Consider the following 26,098-nt stretch of genomic DNA (forward strand, 5'->3'; position numbering starts at 1 on the left):
AATTGTACTTTGTTTGATTGACAGGGGAGCAGTAGTATGCAACACTTAGCAAATGCAGTACATTGAAATGAATAGGCTTTTTCAGTAAATTACAGGTAAGTTACTTTTTACGTTACTTTTCTGAGTGCTGGATACCTAGATTCAGCACTGGGACATTTCCTGGAAACAGGTAAGTAATTACGTTTTGGTTATTCGCATGATTTTTAAAGAATATTTTCAGTTTTCAAAACTCCACACTTAGAAACTTTTTGGAGCAGTACATTGAAATGAATGGGCTTCTACAGTAAATTGCAGGTAAGTTACTTTTCTCATTACTTTTCTAACTCAGTGTTGGATACCTAGATTCAGCACTGGGACATTAGTAAACACGTTTTTGTTATTTGTGCAATTTTTAAATAATATTTTTAGATTTCAAAAATCAACACTTAGAAACTTTTTGGAGAAAAAGTGTCAGTGTTATCCTATGGAAGGAAAACAGGTTAACGGTTCACAGGTAAGTAAACGACTGCGGGAGTTAAGGTTCTGGGGTTAGACTCAAGGGTCTCCCAGGGTCAGTGATGCACTGTTGTTGCACCCTCAGCGGCACTAGGGTGGCTGGGTGCAGAGTGTTGAGGCCCAATTTTATCCAATGGGGGCTAGGGGGTCTCTGGTTGGTGGCTGCTGGCAAGCAGGAAACTTGGCTGTGGGAGCCAAGCTCCTAGGGTTAAGGTCAGGGCAAATGGGGAAACAAAGAAGCACAAAAGGTGCACCCTCATTGGCACTGGAGCGACCGGGCGCCCTGTTTTCTATGGAGAACCTCTGGTTTGCAAAAGCGCGGCAGGCAGGGAGACAAAGGACTTTTGGGTGCGTCCACCACTTGGAGGTGTAAGTTGGAAAGTTAAGGGTTGGTTAGGCACCGTCTGTTTGGGCACACAAGGCCGTGGGGCGTCGGATGCAAGGGGTGCCTTTTGGGGTCAGATGCAGAAGTTACTACTTGTGTAACGATCTATCTGCAAGAGACATTAGTTAGCGATAGATTCCTTACCTTAGAATATCCCCAGGCGTCAGACTGGATCCGGAAAGATTCGCTTAGCAGTACCCCTGCACGTCAGTAGGGGGCGTCATGCGGCTCCGCGTCCGTCACTGGCGTCGTAAGCGCCGAGATGACGCCACGGAGAGTACTTAGGCGCCTCCCATGCGCGCTGACGTCAGTTCTGTACACGAGTTTCCGCACCAGAAACGCAGAGCCATGCAAGATACTGACCATTGGTGCAGAAAACTAGGGCCCTAAGAGGGATGACCTTAACCCTAGTAATCAGTTCGCAGAACGGGGAGGATGGGTGGGGCAGTAAGGAATCTATCACTAACTAATGTCTCTTAAAGATGAACAATAGTTACTTACCTGTAATCTGTGGTTCTCCAGTATTGGTGTATTTCATAGATTCACATGCCTGAATCATTCCCCGTCACGGAGTGGGAGTCCCACGGTACATAAAAAAAGCAATAATTATGCATATAATAACTAAAAAACCTTGGTAACCTAAAACCAGGAAGTAAAGTAGCCTAGGCTGCAAGGAAAAAACCTCCACACCAATGACTATCCCAGTCATTATGTACAGTCCAAACTGCAGCCAATCAGGCGACAGCACCCACCAGGATGTTCTCCTCAGAGGCTCAGGCTCTCAGATTTTCTCGCACAGTAGGGAACCAATACATAATAGCCTAAAAGCCTCTGAGGGGAGGTGGGCGGGTTGCATGTGAATCTATGAAAGACACAAATACTGGAGAACCACAGATTACAGGTAAGTAACTATTGTTCTTCTCCAGTATTTAGGGTGTCTTTCATAGTTTCACATGCCTGAATCAGAGTAGATAGCAGTACGTAACATAATGCTCATAAGACGCTGATTTTGTATCATAGTCCATACACATTATCAAAAGGTATAATTATAGATAAATACGTGTGTGTTTCAACATATGCAAAACAGTTTCAAGATATAGAAACAGTATGGAATAAGCGTCTTATAGAAAAGTATAGTGGAGGAGGGAGAACAGAGGCTCACCTTATTTGAAAAGATTGCGGAGAACAGCTTGTCCCACTGATGCATCTGCATCGCTTGAGGCTTCCAAACAGTAGTGCCTGGTAAAAGTGTGTCTGTTGGACCACGTTGCCGCTCTACAGATCTGGTGAAGAGGCACACCGGCAAAAAGAGCTGTGGATGAAGAAATTGCTCTTGTAGAATGCGCTCTTGGGGTTGCCTGCAATGGTCTTACCGCTTGATCATGGCATAAGCAAATTGCAGCAGAGATCCATCAAGCAATTGTTGGTTTTGAGACCGAATGTCCTTGGCGCGGTTTGCCATATTCCACGAGCAGTTGGCCTGATTTGCGTATTGTTGCTGTCCGTTGTAAGTAGAACTTGAGACATGTTTTGATGTCAAGGGAATGCAAATGATAGGTTCATTAAGGTGGAAATCCGCAGGGACTTTTGGTATGAACTTTGATGTAAATGGCAGAAAAGGTGGATGAATAGTGAACGCTTGGAGGTCACCAACTCTCCTTGTTGATGTTAGAGCCAATAACAAGGAAACTTTCCAAGAAAGGAACTTTAAGTCCACCTTGTGAATAGGTTCGAATGGGTGTCGCATTAGTTGTGTAAGCACTATATTAAGGTGCCAAGAAGGAGGTGGACGTCGAATAGGGGGGAACATCCGGAACAACCCCTTGAAGAATTGTTGAATGACTATTTGAATAAAGAGAGTTAACACCATCCTGCCGAAACCTTGAAATTGCCGCCGAGAACATCTTTAGAGTAGAATGGGAGAGGCCGGATCTTGCTAATTGCAGAAAGAATGGTAGAATTTGTTCTGGTTTTGCCTGAATAGGGTGGATATTTGCAGATTGACACCACATGCAAAACCTCTTCCATTTTAGTTTGTAAGTTTTAATCGTAGCAGGTTCTCGAGCATTAGCCAAGACCTCCTGACAGTCCGGAGGGATATCTAGGTGTGTGAATTCAAGGTGTTGAGGAGCCATGCCGCTAATCTCAGCGATGCTGTGTCCGGGTGACAGATTTGTCCGTTCTGGATGGACAGAAAGTTCGGAATTGGTCGAAACTGGATGGGCTCGCACTCCGAGAGGAGGAGAAGTTCCGTAAACCAGTACTGGCGAGGCCACCTGGGAGCAATGAGTATCATGCGGCAAGGTTGTTTCTTGATCTTGCGCAGAACTAGGGGAACCAACGGAATCGGTGGAAAAGCGTAGGCATATATTTGTGACCAATTCAATCGAAAACGCATTTCCGAGTGAGTCTTTGTGGGGAACCCAACTTGTAAAGGATGGGCATTTGCGGTTTTGGATGGTTGCAAACAGGTCTAGATCGGGGTGCCCCCATTCTCGAAACACTCTGTTTAGGGATGGTTGATGCAGTTCCCACTCGTGGTTTGATGATGTGGACCTGCTGAGAGAATGAGCCAGAACGTTGGTGACTCCTGGGACATGAATGGCTGTGAGGCTGATTTTTTGACGAATCACCCAGTACCAAATCTCTTGTGCTTGCTGAGATAATAGGGCTGACTTTGTCCCACCTTGTTTGTTCAAGTAATGCATACTTGTCATATTGTCCGTTCGTGTTAGTACGGAGGTTCCTTTGATGATGGCTCAGTCCGTTTATACAAGTCCTTCCTAGGAATGATTTCTTCTTGCATTCCTCGGATTCCCAACTGCCGTTACAGAATGAGGCCACTGCAAGAGGAACTCAACCTTCAATGGCTCCAGATTTCGGGATCGTTCGAGGACATCGTTCGCATCACTCTTCGGATGCGGGAAACCTTTCATTGGTGGAGCAAGATGGAGAACTCAAGAGAAGGATGTACATTTCTAGTCGCAATGCCGGATTTCACCGTAACCACAGACGCTTCCCTCGAGGGATGGGGATCCGCACCTTCAAGGGATGACAGTCAACCGCAGGTGGACTTTAGAACAAAAGAGGTGGCATATCAACCTTATAGAGTTACGAGCAATTTTCTTGGCTCTAAGATCGTTTTGAAACGCACTCTTTTGACAGTAAGGAGCGTGCGAGATTTTGATTTGGCTTTCTTTTGAGACAAAGGCGTGGGTCAGCTTTGTGTCCAGTGTTGCTCCTAGAAAGGCCTTTCTCTGTGATGGAGTCAGATGAGACTTTTCGAAATTTATGGAAAGACCCAGAGACTGGAAAAGTAGCAGACACTTCTGAACATGTTCGGATGTTGTTTGGAAAGAATTTGCCTTGATAAGGCAGTCGTCTAAGTACGGGAACATTTTAATGCCCTGCAGGCGAAGGTGTGCAGTCACTGGCGCTATGACCTTTGTAAATACCCGGGGTGCTGAACGGAGCCCAAACGGAAGGACTCTGAATTGAAAGTCTCTGCCAGAACCGTAGAAATTTTCTGTGTCTGGGTAGGATCGGCACCTGAAAATAAGCGTTTTGAAGGTCGAGGGTGGCCATGTGACCCCCCCGCCGAAAGCAATTGTAGAATTTCGGAAGGATAGCTTCTTTAAGTATTTGTTGAGGGCACGAAGGTAGAGAATAGGGTGCCATTCTACCGACTTTTTTCGAATGAGGAAAGATCTTGAATAAAATCCTGTTCCTCTTTGTAACAGAGGGACTTTTTCGATTGCTCCCTTCCGAATCATCAAATATATTTGGGAAAAAAGCTCCTTGAGATGAGCAGGAGGTGGTCCTCTGGGAGTAGAGTTTGGGGGAATCTTTGTGAACTCCAGAGCATGGCCTCTGGCTACAAATCCAAAACCCACTTGTCTGTAGCAATTCTGGACCAGTTCGAGTAAAAGTGGGATATTCTTCCTCCAATTCTTGAATGGGGCGACGGCAGAGATGGTGGCAGTTGGCTGACCTCATTGTTTTTTATTGGACTCCCGTCCACGAAAGGATTGCATCCTTCTTGACAGCGACTAAGAGTTACCTCGCTGTCCATAAGATTGCTGTCTGTAGTTTTGGAATCTTTGATTAGTTTGGGAGGTTTGATAAGAACGTTGTTGACTATACCCTCCCCTGTTGGAGAAGGATCCACGTCCTTTGGTACCACGAAAAGACAACTTACGAAACTACAGGCTACCAAGAGACCTCACGGTCTCTGTATCTTTTTTAATAGCCTGAAGGGCCTCATCAACATGTTGCCCGAACAGAGACTCTCTATTGAACGGCATACCGATAATTTTTGTTTGGACCTCTTGACGTAAAGATGTTGACTTCAGCCAACCTTGTCTCCTCAATACTGCTGCACTCGCCAATTGTCTAAATCCAGTGGATGCCACATCCACGTCGATGATTTCAGCTTAGGTATATTATCCCTCCTGTAAAATCTTCAAAACCTCGGACTTGGAAGGCTATGACAGCATGTTAATGTAGGGGAAGATGTCAGACCACATTTGCCGATCATATCTCCCTAATATGGCTAGGAAATTTGCAGCCCGAACCGTCGTCGCAGCCATCATGGAGACCTTTTTTCCAATTGAATCTAACCATTTGCCATCCCTCTCAAGCGGAGCCGATCTAGGTGAAGAGGGGTTCCTGGCCCGTCTCTATGCCGCTTGGGTGATGACAGAGTCAGCTTTGGGTTGGCCGATGAGGCATGCCGGTGAATTGCTTGGCGCCTTATATTTTTTGTCCAACCGAGGCAAGACTGCTGGAAGAGAATTTGGTGTTGCCATAATTTTTAAGCCTTCTTTCCAGATAAAATCTATTATTGGAATTGTTCTGATCTGCTTTCGCGGTTGGTCCTTAAAATCGTAAAGAAAGCAGTCCTCTTTCTTTGCCTTCATAGGGATGAGAAATCTCTTTGCTGCCCTCTCCATAAGGAGATGAAAACTTCCGATATCCACCGGAGGAGAGTCCGCAGGGGCCAGAGCGGACGGTGACGGAGTTTGGATTTGGTATTCGTCCCACTCCGACAACACTGACTGGTCATCCACCTCTCCCTCTTCCCTGTCATCATCTGTTGTATTTGCATCAAGGGAATGAAGAGATGGCAGTGGAGAAGGTGGTCTGGGAGAAGTGGAGCTTGAGGCTCAGTATCTGGTTCTTCGTCCTGGTCGTCATCCTGGTATTTAATAAATAGTTCTGATGGACTCCTTGCAGTGCGGAATCTGTCATCCTCTCCAGATTCATCCTCCTCATCTTCCACTTCAGAATCTAATAACTGTTCTGGCAGCATCAATGGTGACAGGGCTTCCAATGAGGAGCCACGACGTTGTAGGAAGGTGGATATCTGACTATGGTTACCCCCAACTTTTTGCCTAGTGTCTAGCTGGTTTTTCGACTTAGTTGGCCTGAGATCCTGCCATTCAGGGTCTCAGGCTGTCTGCTCTCTCTTTAAAATGGACTCCATGTACCCTAGGTACATACCCAATTGGTAAGGATCACCTTATTGGACCCTGTACAGTGTACACCCTAGGTACCCCGGGCATAGGTGTACCCTAGGCCTACCAGGGGCTGCAGCATGTATTATGCCACCCCTGGCCTGGCCTTCCAATCAGACACAACTGGCTGATCACTCAGCTGGGGCAAGGTCGTGTAATCACCCCTTGCTTAGATATAGTATACCGATATCTACCCTTAAAATAGACACATGTGTACCTGTGAGCCACTCTTATGGCAGGCCTTAATAATCCTGGAGGCAGAGTGCTTGGTAACATGTGAGATGGTGCTCTAGCATGAGCTGAGCCTGTCTGCAGCTTTCGGAACCATGTCCTTATAGCTGTTCTATGATATAGCCTACCATATACTCTTAAAGTGCCTTATAATCTTAAACGGTTATGGTACCTATGGTTTGGCTTTATCAAAACATGTCGTGTAAGGTGTCTAACACTTTGGAATAATACCCCCATACCATTTCTGGTGATGAGGATATTATTCCTCCCTTCTAGAGGGAGAGACATGTTAAAATCCTACTTTACTGTTTAACTCTCACCAAAGCCTCAGCATCACAAAATGGATGCTGCTGCCACAGACACGAGTCTGACCTCCTGCTGCTGGGAGCCCTCCCAGCCAGGGAGGCCTGGACAATAGGTTTCCTGCTTGGGGAGGTGCTAGCACCTCCCCAGACAGACTTTAGTGTATTGGGGCAGGGAGGGCTGAAAGGAATGAGACATGCCTGGGGCACACGAGGTGCTCCATGCATAGTCCAGTTCAAACCGGTGCTAGGGCACTCCAGCCCCAGCTCTAGGCACGAAACTGGACAAAGGAAAGGGGATGTAGCCACTCCCCTTCCTTGTCCCACCCATAGGAGGGACCTTGCAGGTAGCCCAGCCCACTAGCCCAGTATATCAGTAGGTAGCTGAGCCCTGCTAGATTAGATTAACCTGAATCTGAGACTTGAACAGAAACTCTGGACCTTCGACATTCGACCTCAGGAAGAAGACTGAAGAAATCTCCCCTGTGGCCAAGGAGTGACCACCCAGGGCAACCAGGCACCATCCAGCGACCGCTGCTTGCTTTGCGACTGAATCCTACGAGGGACGACTGCAGAGACTGACCAGCGCCAAGACTTTTAGACACCTCTGAACCAGATCCACATCTCCAGCGAAGCTGAGACCTGTGGAGGCGACGAGGGACGTGGGACCGGCGACTTGGGAAAAGTGGCTAGTAACTGACTAGCGCGACTTCCGAGGCTCCCTCGAGGCTGTGCTTGAGGAATTGAGAAGCCCCACTCCCGAGCACCATCTGCAAAGAAGACCAGCTCCCCACACTTCACATGTTCTGCGTGGGGCCTTCTGCACCTGTGTTGCTCAACGTGTTGTCCGGTTGCTGGCCGTTGGCTAGTAGCCTCTGTGACGACGAACCTTTTGTTTCATCTTGCTGGTCCGGCTCCTCCAGACTGGCACCCGCTCCTCTGTGAAAGAGAAGCACCCCAGACCTTCCTGGTCTGCACCAGAAGCAAGTTCTCCATTCTGCGTGGGTTCCGCTTGCCAAGGCTTGTTGGGTCCTGACTCTACTTCGATGCCGCCGACAGCAAGAGCCTTAGTGGGACAGCTCACCTCCTGGTCCTGGTCGTCCTCGACGCCTCCTGGTACCCGTGGCTGCTGCGACAAGCTTCACATCTTCACCTGCATCTTCACGACATCGCCTGGTTCCTTCCTGGTTCCTTCCCGGCTCCTGGCTGGTGACCTAGACTCTGTCCCTTCTGCTTGCAGGTATCCTTCCTTCTTGATTCCATCCTTGGGATCCACCGGACACTCTTCACTGACTGCCTGTCAGCAACTTTCCTTCAGGCATCCATAGAAGTCAACGACGAAACCCGACGCAAGTTCACACCTATGCACCCGCAGCCCGTGGCTAGGTAACTTGAGTACTCCAGTGCTCACAAGGGTATTGACTATCCTAGGGTCTAGTTTCCGAGTCTCGACTTTCTAGCTATTCCAGAAGTGTCCTAAAACTGTTTAATTCTAATACTTACTATTGCTATCCACTTTTACGCATTACGCGTGAGTGTTTCCACTCTGCACCTGAATCCCGTGGGCCTCCCACTTCCTAACCTTTGGTAGTATAGTGTAGCCCCAGCGATTCCTTAGGCCTAGGCCTATCCTGTGTTCGTGACAGTGGTTCTTATACCACTTACTTAGTATATGGTATGCGTGGCCCCTAGGGCCTAACTGTATTACTTACCTGTGTGACTTATGTATGCTTAAATAAGACTGTGTTGTACTTACCTCGAATCTCATAAAGAGTGATGAGGGTTTGCCTAGAATAAATACATTCTATTTTTATATATATCTGTTGTGGTGTCCTTTCATTTGGTATTCAAGGGATTATATATGGTATAACAGCTGGCTTCACATGCCATTCAGAGTTTAGCCTAAGACTGCTCTTGTCCATGCTACCACTAGGATAGCTGGTCTATAAGGTTGACTTTACAACCAATCACCATAAGGGTTGTTTGGACTGATACAGGGTGTACACTAGAATTAGTGACATCATATATCAGGCCAACTTCTCACAACAAGAATACTCGTCTGTTTTCTTGAATTCTGCTGTCTGACGAAGGTACAAAATGAGCTTTAATGCCTTTTGCATTGTGGAGGAACTTGCACATTTGACCAGGCGCCTATTTCTCCTTTCCACATTTGAACCCTTATTTGTTCTGTGACTCCGGCTCCTCTTCTTTTGGGGAGAAGACCCATCAGCTCACAGTGAGTTAGGGGTGCAATGCGAGACATTGAAGACTGTAAACAACGCATCCATTGTATTAATAAAATTGACACGTGTGACTCGGTTTGGAATAACGTGCACATAATAACGTTGTGCAATAACCTCATGGAGGAACGACATGGTCCTTTTGTACATGTGCAGCTCCTGCCAATCTGAGCAGTGCTTTATTCGTGCTTTCTGCAAGCAGTATGGGCATTGTTTCTCAAAATATTTTGTCATAAGGGGGGTGAAAGTGTAGGAGTCACATGTCATCCATACTGGTAGGCAGTAGTTTAAGAGTGCTTGGTGTGGAGAAGCACAAACGCAGACGAAAAAGAAACAGCATAGTTGGGAGTTTCCTTTAATAATAAGAATCGATTCTTAGCCAAATGTACCCTCTTTGCAACATTAATCAATGTTCAAATGTATATTTTGCGGTGTGTATGCAGTTCTGGGATGAAAGTTAGTAGCTCACTATTCTATATTAGGACTTTAAGTTATAAATTGCAAGTCACCAAAGGATGTTTCTTTTGAAAGCAGTAATCTGCAGATCTGTTTCCATCGTATGCACTCTGTAATCTACTTGGTACATGTTCTTTGCAGTAGGCATATTAACCCTCTGCACTAACTTCACAGAGGTCACAACCTCAACCGAAAGCTGTATAAAGTTTCAAACACGGCGCCCCCAGGACAATTTGAGTATCTTCCACTTGGTGGCAGCGGAGCCCCATATGCTCGGATATGCTAAGTAAATGTGCATGCGATCTAAAAATATCATGTGTTTCCCGTTGCACTTGCTTGCGTTGTAAACGTTAGCGAAGTAAATGTGCACGCGATCTAAAAACCTGCGGTGTCAAGCCTCCCGCGATGTAAAAGCCGCGTTGTGATGGCAGCCCGTGACTACAGAGTCGTAATGGGTGTTTCCCGTATAATAACCACTGTCACGAACACAGGTTAGGCCTAGGGAATTGCTGGGGCTACACTATACTACCAATTGCTAGGAAGTGGGAGGCCCACGGGATTCAGGTGCAGAGTGGAAACACTCACGCGTAATGCGTTAATGTCGATAGAAATAGTAGTATTTAGAAATTAAGAGTTTTAGGACACTTCGGAAGGAACTAGGAGTTAGAGACTTGGAAACTAGACACTAGGATAGTCAATACCCTTGTGAGCACCGGAGTACTCAAGTTACCTAGCCCACGGGCTGCGGGTGCATAGGTGTGAACTTGCGTCGGGTTTCGTCGTCGACTCCTATGGATGCCTGAAGAAAGATGCTGACAGGCAGTCAGTGAAGTGTCTCCGGTGGATTCCAAGGATGGAATCAAGAAGAAGGATACCGGCAAGCAGAGGGGACAGAGTCTAGGTCACCAGCCAGGAGCCGGGAAGGAACCAGGCGATGTCGTGAAGATGCAGGTGAAGCTGGTCACAGCAGCCACGGGTACCAGGAGGCGTCCAGGACGACCAGAACCAGGAGGCGAGCTGTCCCACGAAGGCTCTTGCTGTCGGCGGTGTCGATGTCGAGTTAGGACCCAACAAGCCTTGGCAAGCGCAACCCACGCAGGATGGAGGACTTGCTTCTGTCGCAGACCAGGAAGGTCTGGGGTGCTTCTCTTTCACAGGGAAGCAAGGGCCAGTCTGGAGGAGCCAAACCAGCAGCGGAAAGTCAAAGGCCAGCAACCGGACAACACGTTGAGCGTTGGTGCAGAAGGGCCCCACGCAGAACACGTGAAGTGTGGGGAGCTGATCTTCTTTGCAGATGGTGCTCGGGATAGGGGCTTCTCAATTCCCCAAGCACAGCCTCGAGGAAGCCTCAGAAGTCGCACTACTCAGTTACTAGCCACTTTTCCCAAGTCGCCGGTCCCACGTCCCTCGTCACCTCCACGGGTCTCAGCTTTGCTGTAGATGTGGATCTGGTTCAGAGGTGTCTGGAAGTCACAGCTCTGGTCAGTCTCTGCAGTCGTCCCTCGTAGGATCAGTCGCAAAGCAAGCAGCGGTCGCTGGATGGTGCCTGGATGCCCAGGGTGGTCACTCCTTGGCCACAGGGGAGATTCTTCAGTCTTCTTCCGTAGTCGAATGTCGAAGGTCCAGAGTTTCTGTTCAAGATGCAGGTTCAGGATAATCTCAAGTCCTAAGGACCCAGCTCCCACTCTTATACTAATCTGGGGGGCTGGTTTACCTGCTAGGTCCCTCCTATGGGTGGGACCAAGGAGGGGGGTGGTTACACCCCCTTCCCTTTGTCCAGTTTCGCGCCAGGACTGGGGCTGGAGTGCCCCAGCACCGGTTTGAACCGGACTATGCATGGGACACCTTGTGTGCCCCAGACAGTGTCTCATTTCATTCATCCCTCCCTGCCCCAATACACCAAGTCCTGTCTAGGGTGGTGCTAGCACCTCCCAAGGCAGGAAACCTATTGTCCAAGTCTCCCTCGCTGGAAGGACTCCCAGCAGCAGGAGGTCAGACTTGTGTCTGTGGCAGCAGCATCCATTTTGGGATGCTGGAGCTCTGGTTAACTTTAACCGGGTAGTAGGATTTTAACATGTCTTCTCCCTCTAGAAGGGGGGGTTACTATCCTCATCGCCAGAAATGGTGTGGGGGTAGTATTCCACAGTGTTAGACACCTTACACGACATGTTTCGATAAAGCCAAACCATAGTTACCATAACCGCGAGGATTATAAGGCACTTTAAGAGTATATGGTAAGCAATATCATAGAACAGCTATAAGGACATGGTTCCGAAAGCTGCAGACAGGCTCAGCTCATGCTAGAGCACCATCTCACATGTTACCAAGCACACTGCCTTCAGGATTGTTAAGGCCTGCCATAGGAGTGACTGATAGGTTACCCATGTGTCTATATATAAGGTAGGCATAGGAATACTATGCCTAAGCAAGGGGTGATTACACGACCTTGCCCCAGCTGAGTGATCAGCCAGTTGTGTCATAATGGAAGGCCAGCCAGGGGTGGCATAATACATGCTGCAGCCCCTGGTAGGCCAAGGGTACACCTAGGCCCTGGGTACCTAAGGTACACTGTACAGGGACCTATAAGCCACATCTAAGTCGAAAACCAGTGAAGCAAAATCAAAAAGTGGGGGTGAACATAGAAAGCAGACCCTACTCTCCTACACAACCCCCCCCCCCCCCCAAAACGTAGGGACATTAAACTAACCTTGACCAGTTGAGTCTTCATGTTCTAAGTGGAATTATCTGGAGAGTCCATCTGCATTGGCATGGTCTGTCCAAGGTCTATGTTCCACTGTGAAGTCCATCCCCTGTAGGGAAATGGACCACCTAAGAAGTTTGGGATTTTCACCCTTCATCTGATTTAGCCACAAGAGGGGCTTATGGTCTGTCTGAATCTTGAAGTGAGTGCCAAACAGGTATGGCCTCAGCTTCTTCAGGGCCCAAACCACAGCAAAGGCCTCCCTCTCAATAGCTGACCAACGTTTCTCTCTAGGGGTCAGCCTTCTACTAATAAAAGCAATGGGCTGGTCTTGATCATCTATATTCAGTTGTGAAAGAACAGCTCCCACACCCAACTCAGAAGCATCTGTCTGGACAATGAACTCTTTGGAGTAGTCTGGACTTTTCAGAATAGGTGCAGTGCACATGGCCTGCTCCAGGTCATCAAATGCTTTTTGACAGCTTACTGTCCACTGAACTTTCTTTGGCATTTTCTTGGAGGTCAAGTCATTAAGTAGTGTCACAATGGACCCATAGTTCTTAAACTTTCTGTAGTACCCAGTCAGGCCCAAGAAAGCTCTGACCTGAGTCTGGGTAATTGGAGGAGTCCAGTTCTTTATGGTCTGGATCTTGATCTCCAGTAGTTGAACCTGACCCCCACCTACTAGGTGGCCCAGGTACACAACCTTGCTCTGCTCTATCTGGCACTTAGTGGCCTTGATAGTGAGACCTGCCTTTTGCAGGGCCTCTAAAACATTCCTCAGGTGAACCAGGTGATCCTCCCAGGTGGAGCTAAAGACAGCAATATCATCAAGATAAGCTGCACAGTAGTCATCCAGGCCTGTAAGGACTTGATTCACCAACCTTTGGAAAGTGGCAGGTGCATTCTTCAAGCCAAAGGGCATTACCACAAATTGATAATGTCCTCCTGGGGTTGAGAAAGCAGTTTTGGCCTTTGCACTCTCAGCTAGTCTGATTTGCCAGTAGCCTGCTGTCAGGTCAAATGTACTCAAAAACTTGGCAGCTGCCAATCTGTCAATGAGCTCATCTGCCCTAGGTATTGGGTGGGCATCTGTCCTAGTGACAGCATTGAGACCTCTGTAATCCACGCAAAACCTCATCTCTCTCTTACCATCTTGGGTGTGAGGTTTTGGCACAAGAACTACAGGACTAGCCCAAGGGCTCTCTGAAGGTTCAATGACTCCCAGCTCCAACATCTTTTGTACCTCAATTTTTATGCAGTCCCTGACATGGTCAGGTTGCCTGTAGATTTTACTCTTCACAGGCAGACTGTCACCAGTGTCCACCTCATGGGTGCACTAGTTTGTCTGACTTGGGGTCAGAGAGAACATATGTCTGTAGGACTGCAGAACTTGCCTGCAGTCCTGTTGCTGATGGTCAGTGAGGCTGTCAGAAAAGACCACACCATCAACTGAACCATCATCAGGGTTCTGAGTCAACAGGTCTGGGAGAGGGTCACTCTCTTCCTCCTGCCCCACATCTGTAGCCATGAGTAAGCCCATGTCTGCCCTGTCAACATATGCCTTCAATCTGTTGACATGAAGCACCCTGTGGGGGCTTCTGGGAGTCCCAAGGTCCACCAAGTAGGTGACTTCTCCCTTTTTCTCAACAATAGTGTGGGGTCCAGACCATTTGTCTTGGAGTGCTGCTGGGGCCACTGGCTCCAACACCCACACTTTCTGCCCTGGCGGGTACACAGTCAGCACAGCCTTTTGGTCATGCCAAGCTTTTTGGTGTTCTTGGCTTGCCTCAAGGTTATTAGAAGCCTTCTTCATATACTCTGCCATCCTGGAGCGGAGGCCAAGTACATAATCCACTATGTTCAGTTTGGGTTGTCTGAGAGGTCTCTCCCATCCTTCCCTTACTAGACACAGGGGTCCCCTTACAGGATGCCCAAAGAAAAGCTCAAAAGGGCTGTAGCCAACCCCCTTTTGTGGGACCTCTCGGTAAGCAAACAGAAGGCAGGGTAAAAGGATGTCCCATCTTCGCCTAAGCTTGTCTGGTAAACCTTTTATCATCCCTTTTAGGGTCTTGTTGATTCTCTCAACAAGCCCATTGCATTGTGGGTGATAGGGGGTAGTGAATTTGTAGTTTACACCACACTCCTTCCACATTGCAGTCAAATATCCTAACATGAAGTTGGCACCTCTGTCAGCGACAACCTCCTTTGGAAAACCCACTCTGGAGAATACTCTAAGCAGGGCTCTTGCCACAACAGGTGCTGGTGTGGTCCTCAGGGGTATAGCTTCTGGATACCTGGTGGCATGGTCCACTATCACCATTATGAATCTGTGCCCAGATGCTGTTTGGGGGTCCATTGGTCCTACAATGTCTATCCCCACTCTCTCAAAGGGAACCCCCACCACAGGTAGTGGTATGAGGGGGAGCCTTTGTGGTGTCACCTGATTTGCCACTGGCTTGGCAGGTGACACAGGAACAACAAAACTCCTTGGTATCTTCTGACATGTGAGGCCAGTGAAAGTGAGGGACAAGTCTGTCCCAAGTCTTATTCTGGCCTAAGTGTCCTGCAAGTGGAATATCATGGGCCAAGGTAAGAAGGAAGCCTCTGAAACTCAGTGGTATGACCAACCTCCTGGATGCACCAGGCTTGGGGTCTCTAGCCTCTGAGTACAGCAGCCCTTCATCCCAATACACTCTATGGGTACCTTGAGCATTCCCTGCAGCCTCAGCAGCAGCCTGCTGTCTGAGGGGTTCAAGAGAAGGGCAGTCTAATTGGGCCTGCCTCAGATCTGCCCTTGAAGGTCCCCCTGTCCCAAGAAACTCAGCCTGGTCAGGTTCCAGTTCTTCTAGGACAGTTCCTTCAGGGCTCTCAGAATCCTCCTCCTGTGAGGGCTGACTCTCTACCTGAGGCAGGGGGGAAGGCACAGCCTTAACCCTACTGCTCTTTCTCTTGGATTGTGTCTGGTCCATTGTCCTAGGATCCAGCACTTGTTCAGTGTTGCACTTTTTTGCCTGTGACCTAGTCACAGCAAGGACATGTGCATCTATTCCCAGCATTTCTGCATGGGTCCTATACTCCACTTCAGCCCACACTGAAGTTTCAAGGTCGTTTCCCAACAGACACTACAGGAAGATCTGAACTCACCACAACTTTCTAGAGGCCAGTTACCCCTCCCCAGGAGAAGTTAACAATTGCCACACTATGGGAGGTAGTGGCATTGCTAGTGTTGATCACTAGGTAATTCTCACCTAGCATGATCTGTCCAGGGTCCACAAAGGCAGGTGTCACCATTGTGACACTAGCACCTGTGTCCCTGTTGCCCAGGTTACTGGGACCTATAGTAGAGGACAAAGCTATACCCCCATCACAGATCAGAACAGCCTGAGTGGGCATTCTGACTAGGCCAGAATCCACTTCAGTTCCCAGGGTTAAACATATTACACCCTTTTGCTGGGAACCACCACTTACAGCTGGACTAGGGGGTACAGTTGCCTTGGGGGCAATGGTGGTTGGAGGTTTGTCCTTTTTGGTGCATTCACTATACCAATGAGAATTGGACTTACAATAGTTACACCAAGGTTTCTTTTGGTCATCGTTCTTTTTATCCTTTTTGGGACCACCCTCCCCCTGAGCCTTTTGGGGGCCTGGTGAAGACTTCTGGTCTTTTGATTTCTGCTCATTACCCTTCTGGTCTGCCTTTTTCTGATCACCGCCCTGGTTTGGGTTTTTCTGCTTAACTCTAGTCCTGACCCACCTATCTGCCTTCTTTCCCAATTCCTGGGGAGAAGTTAGGTCAGAGTCAATCAAGTGTTGATGCAGCAGCTGGTTTTGACAGTTGTTAAGTATTTGTTCTCTCATGATCAAATTATACAATCCTGTATAGTCCTTAACCTTACTACCCAATAACCACCCTTTCAAAGCCTTCGTGGCACAATCTGCAAAGTCAGTCCAGTCCTGAGTCTTTGTCTTCTGGGTATCCCTGAACAACAACCTGTATTGTTCAGTGGTTAGGCCAAACCCATCAATCAGAGCACTCTTCAGGACAGTGTAATTGTCAGCATCCTCATCACTAACTGTGAGGAGCTTGTCTCTACCTTTCTCAGAGAAGGAGAGCCACAAGATAGCTGCCCACTGACTTTGGGGTACCTGCTGTACTTTGCAAGCCCTCTCCAAAGCAGTTATCCATTTGTGGATGTCATCCCCACACTTGTAGGGAGGGACAATCTTGCTCAGGTTTCTATTATCATAGGCCCTGTCTCTATCCTTAGGGATATTGCTGCCACCAGTGGGTCCTAGCCCACTTAACTTTTGCTCTCTGGCCAGAACAAGCTTCTCCTTGGCAAGGGCAAGTTCTTCCCTTTCAATCCTCAGATTGGCTTCCCTCATTCTGGCCTGATGCTCTCTTCTCTGTGGAGAAGTCATTCCCCTGTGAGAAGAGGCATTGGAGCTATTAGAGACATGGGAGTGGATATATTCCCTTGAAGGGGATCTTCCTCTCCTGCTTCTCTGGTTAAGTCCACTTGGGGGGACCCCATTCAGACTCCCATGTAGGCTTAAGTTAGCCTGGCTAAGTCTCCTAACTTGGACCTGGCTGTCTACCTCATCTTCTGAAGTCCCTGCTGACTCTTCTTGATCAGTATTGTGAGGGGAGTCTTCTGTTGAGGGTAGACCCTCATTGGTACCTAGGGTACCATCTTGGGAGGCTCTCTGAGTATCATACTCTTCTAAGAGTTCCACTAGATAAATGAGGGTAGGGTTTGAACCCGGTTTTTACTTTCTGGAGGTACACAATTGTCTCATCTCCTGAAAAGTTAGGGTATCATAACTAGAGGGTATCTTTCTAGGACATCCCCCTCCTGAGAGAGAATCAACTTGATCTCCTCCCAGAGACATGATCTAGTGAGGGTGTGGTGTGTGCACCAACCTACACTAGTTGTACCTACTAGAACCTCTCTAGTAGTTGTAGTCAGGGTGTGCTAGGCCCTTCAACCTACAACAACTAAGTTCAGTAGAACGTAAGTATTTGTAAGCTATGTTATATGTACCTTACAAATATCTTTGTGATCTTTCAATTTGATATCTCAAGATTGCAATGGTATCACAACAGCAAGCTCAGATCCCAACCGCTGCTCACCAATGTGAGAAGTTGGCCTGATATATGATGTCACTAGTTCTAGTGTCCACCTTGTATCAGTCCAAACAACCCTTATGGTGATTGGTTGTAAAGTCAACCTTATAGACCAGCTATCCTAGTGGTAGCATGGACAAGAGCAGTCTTAAACTAAACTCTGAATGGCATGTGAAGCCAGCTGTTATACCATTTGCAACCCCTTGAATACCAAATGAAAGGACACCACAACAGATATATTATAAAAATAGAATGTATTTATTCTAGTCAAAATACCCTCAGCACTCTTTATGAGATTCGAGGTAAGTACAAGACAGTCTTATTTAAACATACATAAGTCACACAGGTAAGTAATACAGTTAGGCCCTAGGGGCCACGCAAACCATATACTAAGTAAGTGGTATAAGAACCATTGTCACGAACACAGGTTAGGCCTAGGCAATCGCTGGGGCTACACTATACTACCAATTGCTAGGAAGTGGGAGGCCCACGGGATTCAGGTGCAGAGTGGAAACACTCACGCGTAATGCGTTAAAGTCGATAGAAATCGTAGTATTTAGAAATTAAGAGTTTTAGGACACTTCGGAAGGAACTAGGAGTTAGAGACTTGGAAACTAGACACTAGGATAGTCAATACCCTTGTGAGCACCGGAGTACTCAAGTTACCTAGCCCACGGGCTGCGGGTGCATAGGTGTGAACTTGCGTCGGGTTTCGTCGTCGACTCCTATGGATGCCTGAAGAAAGATGCTGACAGGCAGTCAGTGAAGAGTGTCCGGTGGATTCCAAGGATGGAATCAAGAGGAAGGATACCTGCAAGCAGAGGGGACAGAGTCTAGGTCACCAGCCAGGAGCCAGGATGGAACCAGGAAGGAACCAGGCGATGTCGTGAAGATGCAGGTGAAGAGGTGAAGCTGGTCACAGCAGCCACGGGTACCAGGAAGCGTCGAGGACGACCAGAACCAGGAGGCGAGCTGTCCCACGAAGGCTCTTGCTGTTGGCGGCGTCGATGTCGAGTTAGGACCCAACAAGCCCTGGCAAGCGCAACCCACGCAGGATGGAGGACTTGCTTCTGTCGCAGACCAGGAAGGTCTGGGGTGCTTCCCTTTCACAGGGGAGCGGGTGCCAGTCTGGAGGAGCCGGACTAGCAAGGCAAAATTGAAGGTTCGTCGTCACAGAGGTCACTAGCCAACGGGCCAGCAACCGGACAACACGTCGAGCAACTCAGGTGCAGAAGGGCCCCACGCAGAACACGTGAAGTGTGGGGAGCTGATCTTCTTTGCAGATGGTGCTCGGGATTGGGGCTTCTCAATTCCCCAAGCACAGCCTCGAGGAAGCCTCAGAAGTCGCTCTAGTCAGTTACTAGCCACTTTTCCCAAGTCGCCGGTCCCACGTCCCTTCCACGGGTCTCAGCTTAGCTGTAGATGTGGATCTGGTTCAGAGGTGTCTGGAAGTCACGGCGCTGGTCAGTCTCTGCAGTCGTCCCTCGTAGGATCAGTCGCAAAGCAAGCAGAGGTCGCTGGATGGTGCCTGGTTGCCCAGGGTGGTCACTCCTTGGCCACAAGGGAGATTCTTCAGTCTTCTTCCGTAGTCGAATGTCGAAGGTCCAGAGTTTCTGTTCAAGATGCAGGTTCAGGATAATCTAAAGTCCTAAGGACCCAGCTCCCACTCTTATACTAATCTGGGGGGCTGGTTTACCTGCTAGGTCCCTCCTATGGGTGGGACCAGGGAGGAGGGTGGTTACACCCCCTTCCCTTTGTCCAGTTTCGCGCCAGGACTGGGGCTGGAGTGCCCCAGCACCGGTTTGAACCGGACTATGCATGGGACACCTTGTGTGCCCCAGGCAGTGTCTCATTTCATTTATCCCTCCCTGCCCCAATACACTAAGTCCTGTCTAGGGTGGTGCTAGTACCTCCCAAGGTAGGAAACATTGTCCAAGCCTCCCTCGCTGGAAGGACTCCCAGCAGCAGGAGGTTAGACTTGTGCCTGTGGCAGCAGCATTTATTTTGTGATGCTGGGGCTCTGGTTAACTTTTACCGGGTAGTAGGATTTAACATGTCTTCTCTCTCTAGAAGGGGGGAATACTATCCTCACCAACAGAAACGGTGTGGGGGTAGTGTTCCACAGTGTTAGACACCGTAAATGTAAATGTATGTGTTTTTGTAAAGCGCACTGCTGCCGAGGCGTCGTGGCGCTGTAGACCGCTGGGGAACCCGTCCTGGCTATCCCTGTGAGATGGTCCCTCCTGGCTATCTCCAAGGTGAAACCAGGCATCCCCGGCGAATGTGGGGGGCCGTTGTGGAGATGAGGCAAGCTAATGCGCAGAGTTGCCGAGTGTGATCCCTGGTTAGAGTGGGCACCGAGGCGAGAATTATCGAGTCCGCTGGCCCTGGTCCACGACCCTGCCACGTCGGGAATTGAACCCTGGTCCCGGGCCGTCCTCTGCTTCCGGGTCTGCCGCCTCTAACCAGTGAGCCACACTACTTACACAACATGTTTCGATAAAGCCAAACCATAGTCACCATAACCGCGAGGATTATAAGGCACTTTAAGAGTATATGGTAGGCAATATCATAGAACAGCTATAAGGGCATGGTTCTGAAAGCTGCAGACAGGCTCAGCTCATGCTAGAGCACCATCTCACATGTTACCAAGCACTCTGCCTCCAGGATTGTTAAGGCCTGCCATAGGAGTGACTGATAGGTTACCCATGTGTCTATATACAAGGTAGGCATAGGAATACTATGCCTAAGCAAGGGGTGATTACACGACCTTGCCCCAGCTGAGTGATCAGCCAGTTGTGTCATAATGGAAGGCCAGCCAGGGGTGGCATAATACACGCTGCAGCCCCTGGTAGGCCTAGGATACACCAATGCCCTGGGTACCTAAGGTACACTGTACAGGGGCCAATAAGGTGATCCTTACCAATTGGGTTATGTACCTAAAGTACATAGTAGGAATTTAGAGAGAGAACAGCTGGGCTGTGGGTCTGATTAGCAGGCCCACAGCCACATCTAAGTAGAAAACCAGTGAAGCTAAAGCAAAAAGTGGGGGTGAACATAGAAAGCAGACCCTACTCTCCTACACCACCCCAGTGCGCTGACGTCAGTTTACTTTGGAGAACTTTTCCACGCCACAACGCGGAGCCATCACAACAAAACTGAGGAGCGCATGGGAACAGTGTGCGAAAAAACCAGAGAAACAAAGAGAGAGAAAGAGAGAGACAAAAGGTGAAGAACAGCACCAGGCGGCACCGAGGCACCAGGAGGCTACAACAGGAAAGCCAAAGCAGGAAGAGAGCAGACCACCTCTGAGGAACAACTGTCTAAGCCAGGTGGTAGCACCAGGCAGCACAAAAGTACCAGAAGACCACATCAGTAAAGTCACAGTAGGGAGAGCGGAAAGCACCCCTCCGCTGAACCACCGTGCCAGCCAAAGCGAGAGCCGGGCTGGAGGCACAAGCAGTGGAAAGCGCTGTAAGAGAAAGAGAGAGAGACTGCAACCATAGACCACACAGCAAAGGGCCACAAGCCCAGAACAGAGGAGCAACAGCAATCCACCTCCAGACTACACAGGCAAGGAGGGCCAGAGCCTCTGAAAGGAGCAGGAGACTAAGGACAGGCAAAAGAACCCCCAGCGTAGAAGACTGCAAGGGGATCAGAAATTGTAACAACAAAGGTAAAAGAGCAAAAGCAGGCCCCTACACTGGAGAGAACCCAGCTGGAGGGAAGTCCAACAGGCAGAAAACAAAAGGACCCCCACAGAAGACAAGCCACCCAGAGGGAGGCTAGTGCAGAAAACCAAGCGGAGGGTCCTCGCAGAACGGGGAGGAAGGGTGGGTTGGGAAGGAATCTGAAGCTAGAATCGTCTCTACCAGATACATTGTTACCGAAGGTAAGTAACTTGTACATCTGATCGAGACTACTAGCCGCAGATTCCTTAACGTAGAATAGATACCCTAGCCATACCTAGACGGGAGGAGGGACTGTGAGAGAGCCTCCCCACCAGGAGAGACTAGGGCCCCAGCAGGGGACATGGCACAAGAACAAGAAGGAAAGGGCCAGGATATCCAAGCCCAACCAAGAGAAAAAGAGCGCCCAACACCCTGAAGGGGCAGACAGCACCCCAAAAGCCTCAAGGAACGCAAGGGCCACCTCATACCCAGTGAGAAGTGGTAGAACCAAAGGCAGAGCCCACCAGAAGAAACACAGACATACCGATAGAAAAGAGCTGAATACACCTCAGCCGCAAGCAGCGGAAGAAGAAAAGCACTGTTGCGCGAAGCCCCAGAGGCAGGGGCGCAAGGAAACACATCAAGATCGCAACGGAGAAGAACAAGCAGGGCGTGCGCCACCAGTAACAGGCAACACCACGGAACAGCGCACCCCGGACAAGGCAGACGCCAGCCGAAGGTAGAGGCCAGGACACACACTGACCCACGAAGAAGTGGAGGAACCGGCATAAAAGAAAAAGAGACTGAGGACGGCTTAAGCTTGCCACCAGAACACAGAGGCCAAGGAAAGCGTACTCTCTGGAGCATTAGACCGAGGACCAAGCCAAAACACAAGACAAAAATGAAGAACCGCTACAACCCGATGCCGCAGACAGTAGGCCAGGCCGGCCAAGTGACGTAGCGACAAGGGAAAGGACGGATCTAGCGCAAGCTGCTCCAATACAAAGGGCAAGAAGATCACACCTGCGACATACCGTGACACCACGGAGAGCAAGGAACCCGGAAAGGGTGACCAACCCTCCCAGCAAAGGACAGAGCTATGTAATTGCTACAAGTACCCCACATAGGGTAGGTAACGTCCCAAGAACCATGGGAACACCTCTTAGGAAAAACGTTCGCAGCAGACGACAAAACAGAAAGACCTGCAGAAAAAACCCGCAGACGGCTTGCCAAGCAGCCAATAAAGAAGACACAGAAGGCCTAATCTCAAGGCCTACCAGGCTTACCAACAGCCAAAACTACAAGTTACCAGCAGCCAACAGCACCAAGTGCCCAACAAAAGGACCCCAAGGGCACAGGAACCATACAGAACACACAACCCTGGCTACCCATTACAAGGTCCCAGGAAAAACAACAGAGAACACCTCCCCAAACACAGACCGACAGTCGGGTCACTGAGGGGGAGGAGGAGGGGGAGGAGGAGGAAGCCCCGCAAGAAACCTCTGAATGGCAGAATCCGCAGGGGCGTGGAACAACAGAGTGCCATCAAAGGGAAGGTCAACCAGCCGTTCCCCAACGTTCTCAGGGAAAACACTATCCCGTAGACAAGCATGGCGACGAAAGGCCACCGAAGTAGCGATGGGAAGACTAAGTACCTCCAAAACGTCCAGAGCCGAGCGAAGAATAAACGCTGCCAGCTCCCGGCTATCCAACACATGGTGCCGCAGATCAATGCAGGCACCCTCCTGAGAAGCAGAAGACATAAGGAACTCCGCCGAATCCCACAAGCAAGAAGTTGCCCTGGCCAACACACAGTGTTAAGGGCCCGCAAAGCAGCATTGGAGAAGGCAAAGATGTTGCGCCCCCAGGAATCTAACCACCGGGCCTTCAGTAACGGGGAGACAACACCGATGGCAAGGAGGGAAAGGCAGTCCGTGAAAGAGGGCCCCTGGTAGAAGGGTGGAGGGAAAGACAGACACCTCGGCCTCGGACAAGGCCGCCGCCTGCCCAGAGGACCGAGGGGGACTCGGGACACGCCCCAAGCCCTAGCCGGCCCCTAGGGCGCCGCCAGGGCCAGCAGCCGCCGGTGCCTGAGCAGCGTGGCCTCGGACAAGGCCACCGCCTGCCCAGAGGACCGAGGGGGACTTGAGGACACGCCCGATACCCGGTAACCTCCCGCGACACCACAGGGACCCCCGCGGGGGTTTGCGGCGAGGCAGATGTGCCGTGGTCTGAAGGTGGGAACCCCGAAGGGCCGCACCCCAACGGCACCACATCCTCCGAACCTGGATCCGAACCTGTCGGCGCCGGAGCAGGAGTCTCCGCACACGGCAAGGGATCCGCAGACGTCCCAGGAAGAGAAGGAGAAGAAGGAAGAGCGAAAGAGGCCTGCAAGGCCGCCACATAGGCCTCCATCTGGGTTCTAGTTGCCCCCGCGCCGGGGAACGGTGGATAGGGTGGCGACGCGTAGGGCCGCACCACGCGCGGAGAACCCATGCCCCCAACAGGCCGAGGACTGGGCCTCAGGAACAAACTGCGACAATTACCAACAGGTGAGCGACGCCTTTGCGGCCTGGTAGAAGGACGATGTCGGAGACGGAAGCGGCGTGTCTTAAAGCCGTCCACGGGAGACGGACGTGGCGACGACGACCTAGACATGCGTGCCGAAAGGAGTTTCATCCGGCGCTCCCGCCGGGACTTCGGCTTCATTTGCTGCACGCCTCACAATCCATGGAGTCGTGGTGCTCCCCCAAACACCACATTCAGATGGGGGTGAGGATCCGTCGCCGACATATGGCGCGAGCAAGACGAGCACGTCTTGAAGCCCGAAGGCATACGTACACTGTTCTCAAGAAAACGCTCAAAGCGGAAAAAGAAGGCCTGAAACAAGCCAGGAACACAATCCGGATCCGCGTTGCATGTGGAAAAGAAGAAAACTGATGTCAGCGGGGTGGGGCTTATGTGACCTTGCTGACGTCACGCCCGCAGAGGACGTCGGGGTGGAGTCACGAGGTGCCACCCCCCGGCGCGCAGAGATGCTGGGCAAGAAAGTTTTCTGGGTCCAGTCTCACGCCTGGGGATAATTCTACGTTAAGGAATCTGCGGCTAGTAGTCTCTATCAGATCATCACTTTGCCCACCTTTTTTCCACCTCCTTCAAAAGAGGAAGAGAGGCTCCACCGTCTGGACCCAAAACGTACGTTCTCGTTCTATCTGAAGTGCACACAACAGTTCCGGGTGGATGACCAGCTCTTTGTTGGCTACAGGGGCGCCAAAAAAGGTCGTGCCATGGACAAACTAACCATGTCTCGGTGGGTGGTAATGTGCATCAAAGCGTGTTACTCGCTGACTAAGAAGGTATCTCCTGTAGGGCTGCGTGTTCATTTCACCAGGGTGACGGCAGCCACTAGTGCCTTGGGACGTGGTCTTCCCTTGCAGGATATTTGTCAGGCAGCTATGTGGGCCTCGCTGCACATATTTACCAAGCATTACTGCCTTGACAGTCAAGTCCGGAGAGATGGCTTCTTTGGCCGTTCTGTTCTCCGTGACTTTCTGGCGTAATCTATTCGCAGACCCACCACAGGGGTTGGTATTGCTGGAGTATCTATTCTAAGGTAAGGAATCTATCACTAACGTGTCAGTTTCAGATGCACAAGTTACTACTTGTGTAACGATATATCTGTAAGAGACATTAGTTAGTGATAGATTCCTTACCGACCCACCCATCCTCCCCGTTCTGCGAATTGATTTCTAAGGTTGAGGTCATCCCTTTCAGGGCCCTAGTTTCATGGCACCAGTGGTCAGTTTCTTGCACGGCTCTGGCACGGAAAGTCGTGTACAGAACTGACATCAGCGCACATGGGTGGTGCCTAAGTAGTCTCCGCGACGTAATCTCGGCGCATACGACGCCAGCGACGGACGCGCAGCCGCACGACGCCACGCAGGGGTACTGTGCCTACCGTCCACCTCTTGTCCTCAAAGGCGGGTACAGACTGGTGGGTGGAGAAGTGAGATAAAAGGGTGGGGGGAGGAGATGAAGCAGCGACAGAATGAGATGTGCGTGAGGAGAGCCCTTACAAGGAAACAGAAAAAGAAGTGCAAAAATTTAACGAAATCCACAGAAGAACTATTATACATGCAACAGGGCCAGTCATCAAGGACAGGAACTGCCCACCGAAAGAGAGACAAATGTGAAAATTAGGCACAGAAAGGAATGGAATTTAGACAAGCACATATAGGAACTAATGGGAAGCGAGGGGCAGGATCAATGTCGATTGAGGAGATGCAGCAAGCCTCGCAGCGCTCCACCTAAAAACGAAAGTAAAATGTGTCTCTTCAAGATTGCAAACTTTCAAGAGTTTTGGGTGGATGGATTCATGCACTAAATATTCATGAAGCGTTGACACAATGTTGTGTGTGTAAGGATATGCTTTCTTTTAGCTAACATTTTCAGACTGGTCCCAGGATACATAATGGTATCCGTGTTTGAGGTGAAACGCTTTCTCAACTATTCAATTTTGGTGCCATATTGAGTGAATTAAGGCATCACCAGGTCTTGCAGACATTTTCAATTAATGACAAGCCAATTATAAGCATATGTAGACTGTACTGATAACATGCATTGTTGGGTGGTAGGTGCTGTTGCAAGCCTGATGACAGCTGTGTATCAAACCTTTGTCGGGCATGTAATTAGGACTCTAGTATGAACTGCTATGCAACCGTCTAATTTCTTCATATTGGGCGCTGGTATCGTAGTGACATGGTAGCCAGCTATAAGGCACGTCTAAGCTAAGTTATATGCATGGGAGATTTTATATTAAACATGCTCTGCTAGGTGTTGGGCTGACTGGCAGGAAAATAGCAAACGATAACAATAAATACATGCTTTATGTCTGACACATAGAACTCAATGCAGTCATTTAGTTAAGATAAAACACTAAATAAGTAAAATAGTATATTAACACGCATCTC

At 49.5% G+C, this 26,098-nt stretch overlaps 1 protein-coding gene across 33 annotated transcripts in view; it reads right to left on the reverse strand.

Annotated features, from left to right (window-relative positions):
• NCOR1 (nuclear receptor corepressor 1) overlaps nucleotides 1-26,098 on the reverse strand; it is a 1,832,391-nt gene that overhangs the window by 464,500 nt on the left and 1,341,793 nt on the right. The gene's annotated exons all lie outside the window — the stretch shown is intronic.

The sequence above is a fragment of the Triturus cristatus genome, chromosome 3_2 (assembly GCF_964204655.1).
Source record: "Triturus cristatus chromosome 3_2, aTriCri1.1, whole genome shotgun sequence".
NCBI lineage: Eukaryota > Metazoa > Chordata > Amphibia > Caudata > Salamandridae > Triturus > Triturus cristatus.